The sequence below is a fragment of the Trachemys scripta genome, chromosome 5 (genome assembly GCF_013100865.1).
Source record: "Trachemys scripta elegans isolate TJP31775 chromosome 5, CAS_Tse_1.0, whole genome shotgun sequence".
In the NCBI taxonomy this organism is placed as follows: Eukaryota; Metazoa; Chordata; order Testudines; family Emydidae; genus Trachemys; species Trachemys scripta.
This window is the reverse complement of record NC_048302.1, coordinates 13,011,112-13,026,628: the sequence shown is the minus strand read 5'-3', so window position 1 is coordinate 13,026,628 and position 15,517 is coordinate 13,011,112. Positions and strand designations below refer to the sequence as shown.

At 47.2% G+C, this 15,517-nt stretch overlaps 1 protein-coding gene across 10 annotated transcripts in view; it reads right to left on the bottom strand.

Moving 5' to 3' along the window:
* The window catches only part of SHROOM3 (shroom family member 3), a 185,162-nt gene that overhangs the window by 96,086 nt on the left and 73,559 nt on the right, over positions 1–15,517 (bottom strand). Inside the window, exon 1 of one of the 10 annotated variants that reach the window (XM_034772744.1) lies at positions 361–947. The exons of the other annotated variants lie outside the window; for them this stretch is intronic. The gene's annotated coding sequence lies outside the window, so the exon portion shown is untranslated. Of the gene's footprint in view, positions 1–360; positions 948–15,517 lie in introns of those variants that run through there. 10 annotated transcript variants of the gene reach the window in all.

The following is a 15,517-nucleotide window of genomic DNA, read 5'->3' as shown; positions in this document are numbered from 1 at the left end:
ATTTACACCAGTATACATGAGAGGAAAATCAGAGTTTCTATCACAATGAGTCTCTCAGCATCGAACTGTATCTCTCTCTCTCTAGCTGTAGGTGAAAACATTGTCTTGGCAAATAATTAACCATAGTTAAAGTCATAGGCTCCTCCTTGACCAAACCTCTCAAAATAAGCCACTAACATTAGAGAGAATCCTTCTACACACAAAGCTTAGTACCCCAGCTCTGGCTGCCTCAAACACTTCCATTGCAAATACAGGGATTTTCTGTTTCTTTCAGGCATTAGGGGAAAGAAAAATAACCCTCCAAGTTCTCAGAATTTGTACAGATCTCTCCAAACACCCCATCCCCGAGCCAGCACTTACCATTCCTAAAATAAATCCTCCGGTGCCAGCCCCAGGCAAGGACACAGGAGCCCCCCAGAATCCTGTCAAAAGCCCAAGTTCAAATCTTTTGGCGACCCACTCCCTGAGGAGGCTGCAGCCCTGCCACTGCTCCAGTGAGAGAGGGAGGCATTGCTTCTCCAGGGGGGTACTTCAGGAGACTCTGCAACAATAGCCTACTTTCTGCAGCCCCTCTCTCCACGGTTTGTCAAGCAGCAGTGCCTCGGTGCAGTCGTATTTGCTGTGATCCGGCATCCAAAGTGGATTTAAGGCAAGCCAGCATGCGAGAAGCCGACTATGCAGTTGACAAACTGCCCTGACAGGAAGCATAACTCACACACATATTTGCTGCAGCATATCCAGAGCTGGTCAGGAAAGCACAACCCTTTTCACAGCTCCTAAATGATCATCCAACCCTCTCCTTGTTCCCTCCCAGTCTCAGGTAATCCCACAAGAAACCTGCTCGGATTGGCTCAAGGCGCTCAGGGCTGTATTTGCATTTCAATGGCTCAGAAGGCTCCCTCCAGTTTGAAAATGGATCTAGTATTCCCAGGTCAGGCTCTGCTCTGCCTCCCCATCCCTGCTCCTCCTGTCACTGGGCTACTAGCGGATGGAGAGGACCTGATTCCTTGCTCAGCTGGGAGAGGCAGCTTCGTTCTGGATTTAGATTAAAAACAAAAGTCTCTGCCTAGTTTGTAGCCACTCTACAGTCCTGAGCAGATCAAATGGAGCATTGATAATAGGAGGTAAAAAGTTCACTGCTTTTATAAAGCTCACGTTACAGCAAGGGGAATAACCATTTTCCTCCTCTGTGCATTCTCTCCGGTATTGTGATAACCACACAACCAGACACACCAGACCTAGCTCTGCAGCCCAGCACCCACTGCAATCTATGGGCCTGGTTCTCTGCTCACACTGATGTAAATCAGGAGTAATTCTACAGGAGTCAAAGGGCCGGACTCTCCACTCATTCACACCAGTGCCACACCACTGACTTTCATGGAGGTACTCTTGATTTCCACCACGGAAAGCGAGGAGACCCAATGGAGGAAAAATCAGTCCCAAGAGGAAATCAGTCAGTTCAAAAGCTGAATTCCCATCCTTTCGGTACCTAACGCTCATCCCTTAGTGAACCGTTCCCCCCCTTTTTGCCCTCTGTCTTCCTTGAGGGCTGTTTCTGTGCTCGCACCTGATTCATGCTGAAAGGCCTTGTTCAGCGTTCTCTGTTGTTCTTCCTGTTTTGCACCAGAGCATGAATACCAAGTCTAGCCCTCATGCAAAGACCTTTAACACACCACTTAACTCTCACACCTTTGCAAGCTGCTAGCAGCACACAGATGCTGAGCAAAAGGGAGGACTGCAAACCAGTAGGGAAGTGTGATGTACATCCACTGCTGAAGGCGAAAAAAATCATTTTAGACTCCAAACAGAAGAGCAGATGGAGCCTATAGAAATATAGGAGTACTTGTGGCACCTTAGAGACTAACAAATTTATTAGAGCATAAGCTTTCGTGGACTACAGCCCAATTCTTCGGATGCATATGTGGGCTGTAGTCCACGAAAGCTTATGCTCTAATAAATTTGTTAGTCTCTAAGGTGCCACAAGTACTCCTATATTTCTATAGGCTCCATCTGCTCTTCTGTTTGGAGTCTAAAATGATTTTTTTTCCCTTCAGCAGTGGATGTACATCACACTTCCCTACTGGTTTGCAGTCCTCCCTTTTGCTCAGCATCTGTGTGCTGCTAGCAGCTTGCAAAGGTGTGAGAGTTAAGTGGTGTGTTAAAGGTCTTTGCATGAGGGCTAGACTTGGTATTCATGCTCTGGTGCAAAACAGGAAGAACAACAGAGAACGCTGAACAAGGCCTTTCAGCATGAATCAGGTGCGAGCACAGAAACAGCCCTCNGTACTTGTGGCACCTTAGAGACTAACAAATTTATTAGAGCATAAGCTTTCGTGGACTACAGCCCACATATGCATCCGAAGAATTGGGCTGTAGTCCACGAAAGCTTATGCTCTAATAAATTTGTTAGTCTCTAAGGTGCCACAAGTACTCCTGTTCTTCTTTTTGCGGATACAGACTAACACGGCTGCTACTCTGAAACCTATAGAAATATAGTTGTTCCCCTCAAGAGATGAGTAACTCCATGGAGATATAGGTCAGTTTCCACCAGTCGATGATCTTGCTCATAACATGTCTTTTATTCAAGGAACTCTAAGAGCTTTACAAAAGTGGCGATTACTCTTATCTCCATTTTATAGATGGGGAAATTTATGCCCCGAGAGGATAAGGGATTTGTCCAAAATTCACACAGCAAGCCTTGGAAGAGCTGGGGATAGAAACCAGGTCAACTGAGGCCCAGGGCTTTGTCTTCACAAGAGGGTAGCATTGGTTTAATTTAAATTGGCTTTTAAACTCATACAGTTAAGCCAGTGAAATAGGCTGCGTGGACAGTCTTATTTTGACTTAAGTGTGTCTTGTTTTGGCTTAGCTTAAATGTGTTCCTAATCACCTTAAACTGAACTAAAATGAGTCATTCCTAAACTGAAATTAGTGTTTACACAGCGTTTTGCATTGGTTTAGCTAGAATCAGCTTGAATTCACACCTTAAGTTAAACCAGTGCTACTTTCCATGTAGACAAGTTTGCCAGCTTCTGCTCTAACTACCACTTCCATGCTACCAGCCTGAGAAATCTACTGGTTAGCAAGACGCACATACCAAACACATCCATGTGCCACCTTCCCAATCCTGGGATGCACTGGAAAATGGGACAGAGGAGAAAGGCTGAGGGTGATGGCGTAACTGCTGTAAGTGTTAGCTATGACTGCTAATAATGAAGCCTGTGACCTGAATGTGTCTGCCACGACGGTGGTCTTGCAGGAGAAATGTCACTTTCCATGTTCTGCAGACTGTGCTTCTTCACCTGTCCCCAGGAAACACTGGTATGTTACCACCTGACAGTGCACAATGCCAGCTTATTAGATGGGCATGACTTTAGTTATATTACAGAATTAGCATGTCCATCAAGTTTGATTAATTAAGGCCAGATTACCATCCAGGAAAGTCAAAATAGCTCCAATACCTACCATGAAGGGGATATGCCATCAACTCTCTAGAACAGAGAGGGATTAATTCTGATATCCAGAAATAGTCCTCTTCCTCGGCCGTGCAAGGTGAGTTTTGGGGTATATAGGAATGAGGATTAAGCAGTACGCTAGGGGTGGGGATAGTGGGGAGAGTTTAGACGGAAATCTCCACTCTTGCAGCATCTCTCCACGGAAGAATCCCACACATGACACACCTTGCTCAGCAACTGTATAAAGCAGGGGTGGGCAAACTTTTTGGCCCGAGGGCCGCATCGGGTTTCAGAAATTGTATGGAGGGCTGGTTAGCGAAGGCTGTGCCTCCCCAAACAGCCAGGCGTGGTCCGGCCCCTGCCCCCTATCCGACCCCCCCCGCTTCTCGCCCCAGGAATCCTGCCCCATCCAACCCCCCCCGCTCTCGGTCCCCTGACCGCTCCCGGATGCCCTGCCCCTAACTGCCCCCTGCTACCCTATCCAACCCACCCTCTCCTTCCTGACTGCCCCCCTGGGACTCCTGCCCCATCCAACCACCTCTTCTCCCTGACCACCCCCAGACCCCCTGCCCCTAACTGCCCCCCACCGCTGCCCCTCACTGCCCCATTCAACCCCTGCTCCTTCCTGACTGCCCCTCCTGGGAGCCCTGCCCCATCCAACCACCCCTTCTCCCTGTCCCCTGACTGCCCCTGGAACCTCCGCCCTGACTGCCCCCTGCTGCCCCATCCAACCCCCCCTTTTTCATGACTGTCCCCCCCAGAACCCCTGCCCCATTTAACCACCCCTTCTCCCTGACTGCCCCCGGAAACCCCACCCCCATTCAACCCCCCTGTTCCCCGCCCTCTGACCGCCCCCACCCCATCCACACTCCCAGCCCCTGACCACCCACTGAACTCCCTTGTCCTCTATCCAACCCCCCTCCCCCGCTCCTTGCCCCCTTACCGCGCTCCCTGGAGCACCAGTGGCTGGCGGCATGGCTGCACCAGGACAGGCAGCTGTGCCGCTCGGCTGGAACCAGCCACGCACCGCGCAGCTCAGAGCACCAGGTCAGGCCAGGGTCTGCAGCTGCGCTGCCCCAGGAGCTCGCTGCCCCGAGCATTGCGCCGGCGGCGCAGTGAGCTGAGGCTGCGGGGGAGGGGGAACAGCAGGGGAGGGGCCAGGGCTAGCTTCCCGGGCCAGGAGCTATGGGGCTGGGCAGAACAGTCCCGCAGGCTGGATGTGGCCCGCGGACCATAATTTGCCCACCTCTTGTATAAAGTAGTCAAGCAGTCACAAACTGGCTGCCATCTGTGTGGGATTCTTTCACAGAGAGCTACTGGCAGAGCGGAGATTTCAGTATAATCCTTCCCAATGCCCCCACCACTAGCAGACTGCTTAGTCCTGATTTCCTTGGGGCCAGGGGACCATTTCTGCTCAACAGAGCCTTGAATGTTACATTCATTCTGCTAAAGCCTGACGTGACTTTTGCTAGCCAATCAAATTAACGTAATTGCCCTAGATTTTGCAGCAACCAAGCCAGGGGCTGTATTTTATAGGGCCTGCTCCACTGTAAAATCTATAGTGTGTATTGGCGGTTCATGCTCATTCCATTATGAGACACATGGGTCCTGTGTAATTATACCATATGAAATATGCAACTGAGATGTGCAAACAGTTTTCCAGAACTTTTCTCAGGCAATGAAACAAAATCATATAAGCTTCTCAGCAACAGGCATTTGTTCTTGCCCATGATAAAAATCTAACAACTACAGCTTGCCCTCTAAAACCTCAGACTCGCTGTAACTGGCGGTGGTTTGTTTAAGCGTTATGCGTTTCTGAGAGCCCAGGTACAAACCTTCAGGCAGCGGGCCACGGCCTTTCCAGCTGGGAATTAATTAGCAGTGATTATAACAAGCACACATTCTGATAGAGGAAGTCAGCATCAGAGCTTGCAGCCTGAGTGCCTGGTGCAATGATCATGTCAGTACTTTCAGGATAAGCGAGGCTGGGCCAGGTCAGTACTTGGGTAGGAGACCACCACTCAAGGACTAAGTTGGAATTGGTGATTAAAAGCCTCACCTGAGAACTGTTAAGAATCCATAACGCTCTCAGAACCGCTCCATATGAATTCCTAATAGGTGGCCATAATCCCTTTGGGTTAGATTGTGCTACCCTTACTCATATTGAATAGTATGTTATTCCTTTTGAAGTCCCTGGGACCAATTTGGGAGTACAGTGCTACTCCACCTGAGGAAGGGTGTTAGTACCTGGCTCTCTGCGTCAGTATTAAGCAGTGCCCCAGTTTGATAATAGCTGTTACTATGCCCTGGTCTACACTACAGAGTTAGGTCGACGTAAGGCAGCTTCTTTCAACCTAACTCTGTAAGCATCTACACTAAAATGTCGCTCCCGTCCGTGTAAGTTGCCCACTACTCCGACTTAATAACTCCACCTCCGCGAGAGGTATAGCGCTTAGATCAATGTAGTTAGGGCAACGCAGTCTCTGTATAGACACTGCATGATTTACATCGACTGCCGCTGCCTTTCAGAAACTGTCCCACAATGCCCCCCACTGACAGTTAAATTGGTGCAAGCACTCCTGGTGAGGACGTGCACTGCCGACACAAGGAGCATAGCATGGACGTGCAAAAGCAATTTAATTACTGCGGCGGCAGTACCTTGACATAACTTAAGCAACTTAATTTTGTAGTAGAGGCTTGCCCTTAGTTACAGGGAAGCATGTACCTCATATAGTGAAATGTATTTTGTTAACGTCTGAAGTCCTTTGAGATCCTTGGATTGTGGGTGGTGTCCAGGCCAAATTCCAGTTTGGGAAATCACATTACAGACGCTGAAACCCTCCTCTAATTTCAGCTGGAGAAGATAGTCTTCACTTTCTGCCCTGAACTACTGCAGAGCCCTACCCTGCACTGTTAAACAGCTGCTACGTTTCACACCAGAGATGGGGGGTGAAGAAGCTCCAGTTCGCAGGGCCGGATTGCCAATGGCTCAGTGTTCATACTCAGGGCCACATTTAAAAAAAAAAAAAAAAAAAAGAGTTCAGCTCCCATTTACGGCCCTCAGGAAAGGGCACCTTTTTCACGAGGCGCATGGGGATGCGGAGCTGTTGAAAAATCTGGCCCTTATTCTGATGTCTAAATAGAAGCTCAGCACATTTGAAAACACAAGATCTAAACTTCAAACAAAGGAACGGACATGGTGTTGTGATCAATAGTTTTCCACCAGGGACATTATGAAAGGTGACTTTGATGATACCGGTCTCAAATTATATATTCTGTGAAGAACCATGGGGCAGATTCAGCGAGCTTGGGGGGGAGGGTGTTTGGTAGTGTTTTATGTTTGCTGTTTGATTCTGAGGATGCTTTAATCCTATTTAGTGCACCAGAAGTAGTCATATGATCTCCCTTAACAAACCTCAATAATTAGTACTTTACAATGAATTTTCCTCAGTGCTGGGGGTGTTTTCATTGCCTTTGAAAATGTGCTTTGACCTAACATCAAAAGAGAAACTGGGGAAACTGGAGATAGACTTTTCAGTGCCCCGATGGCTTTCTGGTGCGTTTCTCAGAAGTGTTCCAAGTCAAATTACAAGCTGTCTGAGTGAAATATTATAGAGACGGATTTACCTACCCTTTGAAAAAACTCATTATTAACAGAGTCACTCCCTGCCGGCATCTTGCACTCCTGAACCTCAAGCATGACCTAAATTCACATTTACGACAAACTGGCCACGCTCTCGCATTCATCTAAAGCAACGTGGTTTATTTACTGTTTCATAGATGTGTTTATTCAAGAGCAGAAGCCTTCTCCTGGCAGCTCATTTGTGTCTCGTTTGCAGGCCGGCACAGCTCTCCCCGCACTGGGGTTGAGCTTCAGGAATGTGTCCTATTCCGACAGGCATGCCGGGGAAGTTTGGTGTAGTTTAAATTTATAACCTGGAAATAGCAAGGAGCTTCCTTTGTTTTCATTCCCATTTCTGATATTTAGTAGGAGCCAGGTATTTCATGGTGAGACCTGCCTCCTCCCTGAATATTCCAGTTGCATTGTCAATGCAAAACTATGCATGGATTCTGAGATGCCCTTATAAAAAAAAAAAAAAAAAAGCTACAGTATCCTATAATGATCACACAAAATTCTGCAGTAATGACAGATTATCCCCTGGATAGGGGTTGATTAGCACAGCTCCAGAGGTGCAAAACTTCCCCTATGCCAACCATTGAAGAATTCAACCCCACAATCAGGGAAAGCTTGGGAAATACAGAGCCCCGCCGCCCCCCGCCCCTCCAACCAACAATGATGGGGACATGGTTGGAGAAAGGGACATGACTGGGGTTGTCTTATGTCCCAGCAATCCCTGGTTGCCAGAGTGGTCTCTAAGGGCTTATCTGCACAGTCTGCTGGCACTCAGCAAGCCAGGGTGTGAATGCACAGCACATGAGCCTGTTGTGTACTGCTTGAAGCAGTGCACTGCAGAACTTTTAGTGTGTGGTAGCGGGGTCCATATGGCCAATTAGTGTGTGGCAGGCCGCCATGTTGTACGTTCACACTCTGGCTTGCCGTGGACTAATAGACCGTGTAGATGAGCCCCAAGACAGCGGGTGACATTTTATTTACTTCTTCAAACTCCGCAAATAGCGCCTGTCCTGAAGCCCATCCAAATCACACCCATTCCACACAACACAAACCTCCCAGCCAAGTAATAACATCCCTCATCTGACCTCCCTCTTGCCAAAAGGCTTGGGAAAGTAAGGAAAAGAGAAAGCGTGCTCTTGCAAGTCAATGATTCTGAGCTTTGTCAAATCAAGTGGAGAGCAGCGGGTTCAGAAATTACCCCAATTCCAGCTCCCTCCCATGCCAACCAGGGGGCTGTTAGTTTAAGCACTGCAATTGGCTATCACTGTGGCAGAACCACATGAGGAGAGATTAGGTCTACCAGAGAAGTGCAAAGTGTCATTATTGAAGGCACAATGCCGCAAGCCTTACTCACGTGAGTAATGCTCACCCAGCAGAGTACCTGCATTCACATTAAACAATGTGACTTGTAACGTGGCCTTGTTATCAAGGGGACTACTCTCCTAGATAAGGATTACTCACATGAGAAGGGCTGCTGGATCAGGCCCAATGTACATAAAAACTGGCTTTTAAGTCTATTTTTTAAATCCAATTTCCTGTCAGCCCTAAATCACGAAAGAAGTGTTTTGCGTTTGCTCAGTCCTAGAATTACACCCTGTCCAGAAGACAAGTCACCAGACATAATTTTGCTCTTAGGAATGGTTCATGATCCTATGGTCCTATGGAGATTAAGTCACACTTTTTACTCGAAAGAAAGAAAAATCCCTTCAGATTAGGGTCAAACTCTTTGGCAGGGCAGCCTGGGGGATCAGTGGTTTGGATTGCTGCACTGCAGGCTGAGCTGGCGATAAACAGAGCCGTTCAGTTTACAAAGCCACTCTCACTTCCCAATAACTGTACCGCACTCTGCACAACGTATGACGGCACATTTTGGAGGCCCGCTCTTACATACACGGCTGTAAAGAAGGAGGACCTCTATCGGAGTCAATGAAGTTACATGAGTTTAAAATTGGTGCGAGAGCAGAATCAGGCTCCAAGCATTCACATTGCCCTCTTCTCTTTCTAAACTGTAGGTTTAAGAAGCCTAAATGCCGTATTAGTGACCTTGAGATTCTGCCTCTCTTCTGACCTCCCATCAACATCTGGGATCTGTGAGGCATTCTTGTGGTCACTCCATCCCCAAGGCTGAACTCAGGGGCTTACAGCTGGGAAACTCCCCCCCACCCCCCAGTCTATCAGTGCTCAGGTGTAAGTGCTTTCAGACCTCAGGGCAAGGTCCATAGTTGGATCAGGCGTTCTCTGCTCTGCTGGGACACAGTTGGGAGGGTTCCTGTTTTGGCCCTATGCAGGCGTGGCTAATGGTAGGAGTGAATTACTCTCCTGCTTTTGGTAGACAGTAGAATTGAGTACACTGACAAAACAGTTTTGCATTTCGTACAGTGCTCAGATGCCACAGTGATGGGCACCAGCACAGATACAACAGAGATACCAAAGGACCCCACCAGGGCCTCACACTGGGAGCCATGCAGAGTTACACCATCCCGGGGGAAGCTCTGAGAAGCTCTTTGCTTCATAGAAGTAATATTCCCCTGGAGCTCCTTGGAGTGCAAAGAGAGCGCACACACGGCTGCATCCCTTCAGAGACTCGGTCTTCAGGAAGTCAGTGTACTGAGACTGATTGGGACAGATTTGCTATTTTCCTTGTCTTCCAGCATTCAGAACAAGTCTGCGGGGTGTCTGAATCCATCATGGCCAAATACAAATTCTCCTAGGCTGGTGTTGGCATCGTAGGATGATGATGAGAGGTTCTCTGCTACAGAGTGGAAATCAGTGTGAGCCCACTACGTCACCCGCCCTCGGGGAGCAGAGGGAATCAGTCCCACAGGAGAGATTCATTTCATGCATTCTAAAATAACTGCCTCCCACTCTCCTTAATAAAGTTGCTAATACAGCCTGAACGCTCAGAAACAAGTGTGAGCTGCAGCCGTTCAAGTCCACAAATAACACCTATTAAAAATAGACAGACATGAGTAAACAGTGACTCATGCTTTCACCGACAAAAAGCAGGGCAATTATGACTCCTAAGATGACACTCACGTGGTTCTGGTTTTTGTGAAGCAACCAGAGACCAGCTTACAAAGAGTACTGTAGTTGTACATTTACTTGCATGAGCTGCCAAGTCAGGAGTTGCAAGGTATGGGCCCAATCCTCTTCCTCTGGCACTATGGTGACCAGACAGCAAATGTGAAAAATCGGGAAGGGGGTGGGGAGTAATAGGAGCCTATATAAGAAAAAGACCCAAAAATCGGGACTGTCCTGATAAAATCGAGACATTTGGTCACCCTATCTGGCACTGACTTTAGGGGGAACAGGACTGGGATCTCCAGTACATCCAATGTAGTAGCAACAGGATGTGTTTATCATACATGATGTGTGGATGCTATATTTTGCTATATGAAAGCTGATCATTAATGGCTTTCTCTGGAGTGTTACTAACAAGCAATAAGAACAGTGAGCAGACCCTCAGCTGTAGTATAGCTGGGGTCTGTTCCAAAGCCAACTGACATGAATAGAAACTCTATGTCTTTGGGTCAGGCCCCAGCCGAGGATCTGGTTCGGTCTCGTAAAGGAGGAAAACGAGCAGAGCCAAAATATAAAACACTCTTTTGATTTTAATATGTGACCACTAATATAGTTGGATCTGAGCGGCACCCTCCCATCTTCACTAACAACGAACGCACTGAGACATAGACGTATGGGTGTTTGTACAAACACACACTTGCCTGTAGATTTAAACAAGAGATGATACAAATGAGTGAATAATAAAAACTCCCTTACACTCCTGACACAGCGTTTTCAATCTGTGTTTTTTCTAATCACCGTTAAAAAAGGGAAAGAAACATAAAAGCTTATATGCATCCGAAGAAGTGGGCTGTAGCCCACGAAAGCTTATGCTCTAATAAATGTGTTTAGTCTCTAAGGTGCCACAAGTACTCCTGTTCTTTTTGCGGACACAGACTAACACGGCTGCTACTCTGAAACCTATAAAAGCTTATGTGAACCCAATGTGATGGGTTGGCTCAAACTCACAAGCACTAAACAGACAATCTGACATGATGGGAAAATTGAGGTAGTGACAAGCATTCTGACAGACTGATCCTAAATTAGCGTCCGAGGAGTTTTGATAAAGCTCCAGGCCCCCTGAGACACTGCTACATTACAACAATGCTGCACAATCGTAGCACTGGAATAACTGGGGATTCTAGGTATTCCTATAACTCTTGGGCACAGGCTCCCCTGTGTGTCTCTGACATGTAGTACAGGGCTTCGCCAACAGCATGAACTAGAGGGGTACGATAACTAAGAAATTTTCCTTCTTCCTATTTAAAGAAGGCTGAGACTTAGGCTTGGACTGAAATGCAGGGAGTACAAATCATCAGCTGGAACGAGTCCTAACTAGCCAAGAGAATGGGAGAGTAGGGTGGAAAGTATTCTAGTCTAGTAAGTCTTTCAGCCTTGTTCCCCGTTGTTTGTCACTATATAAGCTGCTGCATAGAGAGATGAGCTATTTTTCGTTCACATAAATGAAAAAAAGATTTGATCTGAAGTAGAAAGGACAATGTCAAATGCCCCCAAAGACTCAATGCCTTGAGTCTGTAATTTATGTTACTGGCTTCCTTGTCAATGTAGATGCCAGGCTTCAGTAATTTGGACCAGCCTGTGCAGTGATTCTGGCAGCTGGTGCGAAATGCGAGGCCCGTGTCACGTTTGCCAGTGCAGGAAGGGCAGGAGTGGGATGGAAGGGAGGAAATTAGTTTTTGAAATAAGGCATAAGCTGCATTTGAGAAGGATGATTTCCTTTGAGGGGTTGTTTGCAACGATGACTCATCCACAGACCATGAGGAGTGAGAGCCATGGGGGAGAGGGGTCAAAGCCAGGGATATCAATCAGAGATGGGCAAAAATAGCGGGAGGTTTAGGTTTTGCAAGACTTCCCCAGTAAGCTTTTGGTTTTGCAAAACTCAAACCTGATCCAGGAGTGGTTCCGAACCAACCTTTTTAGCCAATCCTCCAAAGCTTGGGCAAGTTCAGATAAATGCTCCTGCCCTTGGCTCATCTCTACTACAAATTAATTCCTGTAAGGTAGAAAAAGAGATGCTCACATAAATGTAAGGCGACAGACACTCTTCTGGGTAAAGGCATTTTTTCCAGTACACAAAAAGCGATTTCTATTGGACTTCCCCTTGCATTGCGAGTCTCAGAGTCACCATACTGAGCCAGGAGGCTTACTGTTAAAACAAAGACAACAAAACTCCCTACAACGTAGCAGGATATGATCCATCATTGTTCAGTTTCACTGGTGGATTCTTCCTCTCATAGTTAAAACAACATATTCAATCTTCTGAAGTTTGGCAGCTGAACACACAGCAGGTTGAGGGGGGAAAGTGATTGTGTGAAGGTGAAACTGGGAAGAAAATGTACTGTACCGTAACTTACAAATATTGTGCTGCTGGGAAGTTCCTTTTTTGTTGTTTGCCTGTCTTGGCTTGTCTTCGAGACTGTTTTGTATTCTATGTTTGTACCGCACCTAGCACAATGGCTCCATTCCTTATTACCACTGGAATACAGATAATAGGAGAACAATAGTTGTGATATTACTGAGAGGAGACAGGGGAGGGTGTTTTGTAAACATGTAACGGAGAATTAAAAAGCAAGACCTGCATTTAATTCTTCCTTGGCCGCCAAGAGAGACATAAAAAAGGAAGCACAGACTGGCAGATTTCTCCTGCTTTGAAAAGCTGCTCTCTCCTTCTGAACTGCTGACAAGCAGATTAAAAAAAAAAAAAGTACATTTATACACCAAAGAAAAGGGAGGAGGCTTTTGAAGTCCTAATTAACAGACTCTGTCCCAAGTCATGCAGTTCAGCTGCAACACAAAAGTTTGACAGAGATGCATGGAACCACAACAACTTGCCTAGACAGTAAGACACTATAAACAAAACCAGCCACTCTGGAAACCCAACCCCCTCCAAACATCCTGGGCAGACGGGTTTGCAGTTGGGAGGCCGAGTCTTTTGCACTCACTAATAAATTTAATTTAGAGAATCTTTTGTGGGTCCTTTTTAAAGGTTGTTTGTTGATTAAAGCAGCAAACAACAAACTTTGCCTTAATTTATGCTTCTTTTAGCATTTCGAGCTGGGGGGGATGCTTTTTATAGAAGTTAATGAGGCAGAATAGCTTCCTTATGGGAAAGATATTTTCTCACCAAATTAAAACCTGTGTTGGAAAAAAAAAATAATGAGATGAAGGTGGCTTTTCTCTAAGAAGTTAAATAAATCTCAGAGCAGGAAACTTCTCCAACCCTTGGAACTGTACTTATCAGAGGAGATCTGAGAACAGCAGTTTCACAAGATGTTCTTTTTTTTTTTTTAATTTGATGTTCCTTCTTTTCACTTGTGCGGTAATAAAGCATTGTTTGCTGAAAACATACAAACAGATCACTGGGGACTAGAGCATGGTGTTACCATGAGCTCTGAGTGAGAGGCTGCTCCTGGGACAACCTCATTCCCCACCCATCGCATTAGAGGGTGGTAGCCCCAGGGCAACTGCATTTCTTGCCCCCCTGCAACTGGGTATGTGGGTAGCCCATGCAAAGGAATAAGGGGGGATGCATGATATCCCATTATTCCCTGCATGGGTGCCTAAGGCAGCTGATGACCAAGCCCCATGATAATATTCTTTCTGAATTAAAGCATCACCTCTGTTTTAAATACACCGAGGGATGTGCTGGCCGCCGCTTCCCGCAGCCTCCATTGGCCTGGAGCGGCGAACCGCAGCCAGTGGGAGCCATGATCGGCCGAACCCGCGGACGCGACAGGTAAACAAACCGGCCTGGCCCGCCAGGGGCTTTCCCTGCACAAGTGGTGGCCTGACTTTGAGAAGCACTCCTGTAGAATGCAGATTTAGGGACTTTCAGATCAGACTCTGTTATTATCTGTGCCACAGTAGTGTTCAAAGCCCCCAGCCAAGATGGGGGCCCGTTGTGCTAAGCGTCATACACAGAAATATTAAGAGCCAGCCCCTGCCCCATGGTCCTTACCATGTAAATAGACAAGGCAGACAAAAGGAACACTGCTCTTTCTGTTTTCCTGAGGGCGAATGGAGGATTGGTGAAGCGACGTGGAATGACTTGCTTAGGGTCACACACAATCTTTGGCAGAGCCAAAAACGGAACCCACAAGACCATCCTTCTTCTCCCTGGGCCTCTGGAGTTACCCCGATTTCAATGGAGTTATACCAGATTTACGCTGGTGTCACGGACAACTGAATTTAGCCCACCTGTCCTCATTGCCCTTCCTGCAAGTTTAACTCTTTGTTTCAGCCCTTCTGCTTGGCCAATCAGTCGGGCTCCTCGGGCTCCTGAATATTCCCAGCTTTAACGCTGTGAAAGCGTGCGCATCAGGTTGTCTGACTTCAGCATTGGAGCAGCCTTTGTTCCCTTGTAAGTTCTAGAGAGGGGGAAATGAAAGTGAAATGCATGTTTATTCAATTCAGTGCCAGGGAAAGATGCAGAATGAGCAGTGCTGGAGACTGAACTGAACTCCTTGTTATACACAGGCCAGGTGCAGCATGGACAATGGCGGTAGCAGCTTCACTGCAATGTTCTTCAACTCTGAACTGAAGAAACCACCCTCGAAGCATGGTTTAGTCCTCATGGCCCATTCAGGTCATGGCCAACGTGGGAGCTAGGGTGACCAGACAGCAAATGTGAAAAATCGGGATGGGGGTGGGAGGTAATAGGAGCCTATATAAGAAAAAGACCCCAAAATCAGGACTGTCCCTATAAAATCGGGACATCTGGTCACCATAGTGGGAGCTGACAGTACCAACAGCAGTGGTAGTGTTCGTGACACTTTTCCTCTGGCGACTGGCCTGAGACCATAACGCTCACACCTGCGCTGCCGAACAGCCGTCAAGGTGGTAGGAGCTTTCACTCACTGTCATCTCAGAATGGAAGTCTGTGTTGACCTGTGCTGTGGAGCAGAGTGGGGGCTCTGGTGCTAAGTATTCCAAACAGGATGCTTAGATCACAAAGCCCTGCATCTGACTAGGATGGGAGTTGTATGACTTAAACCCTGACTAACCTCTTGAGTATTTCGGAGATTATGCCAATAGCAGGAAGTGTCACAGAGTTCCAGTTATGGGTTAAAGTGTTGCCAAGGAGCTCAATGAAACAAGCCAAACCTGAAACCACAACTGGTCATAAACCTGAGAGAACAGGAATGCTTTCTGTTTACTTTGAAATGGTAGTGGAGCCATAGCAATGCTGAACCCCATTAGCTCTGGAAGCAACCCCCAGTGTCAGCTCCAGGTGGGAGCTGGAGCAGCCAGGCCAGACGGGAGCAGGGCATCGGCAGATGAATTCCCACAATGCTTTCAAACCAATCGATCACGTTGGCTATGTGAAAATGGTCTGGTAAAGAATCCC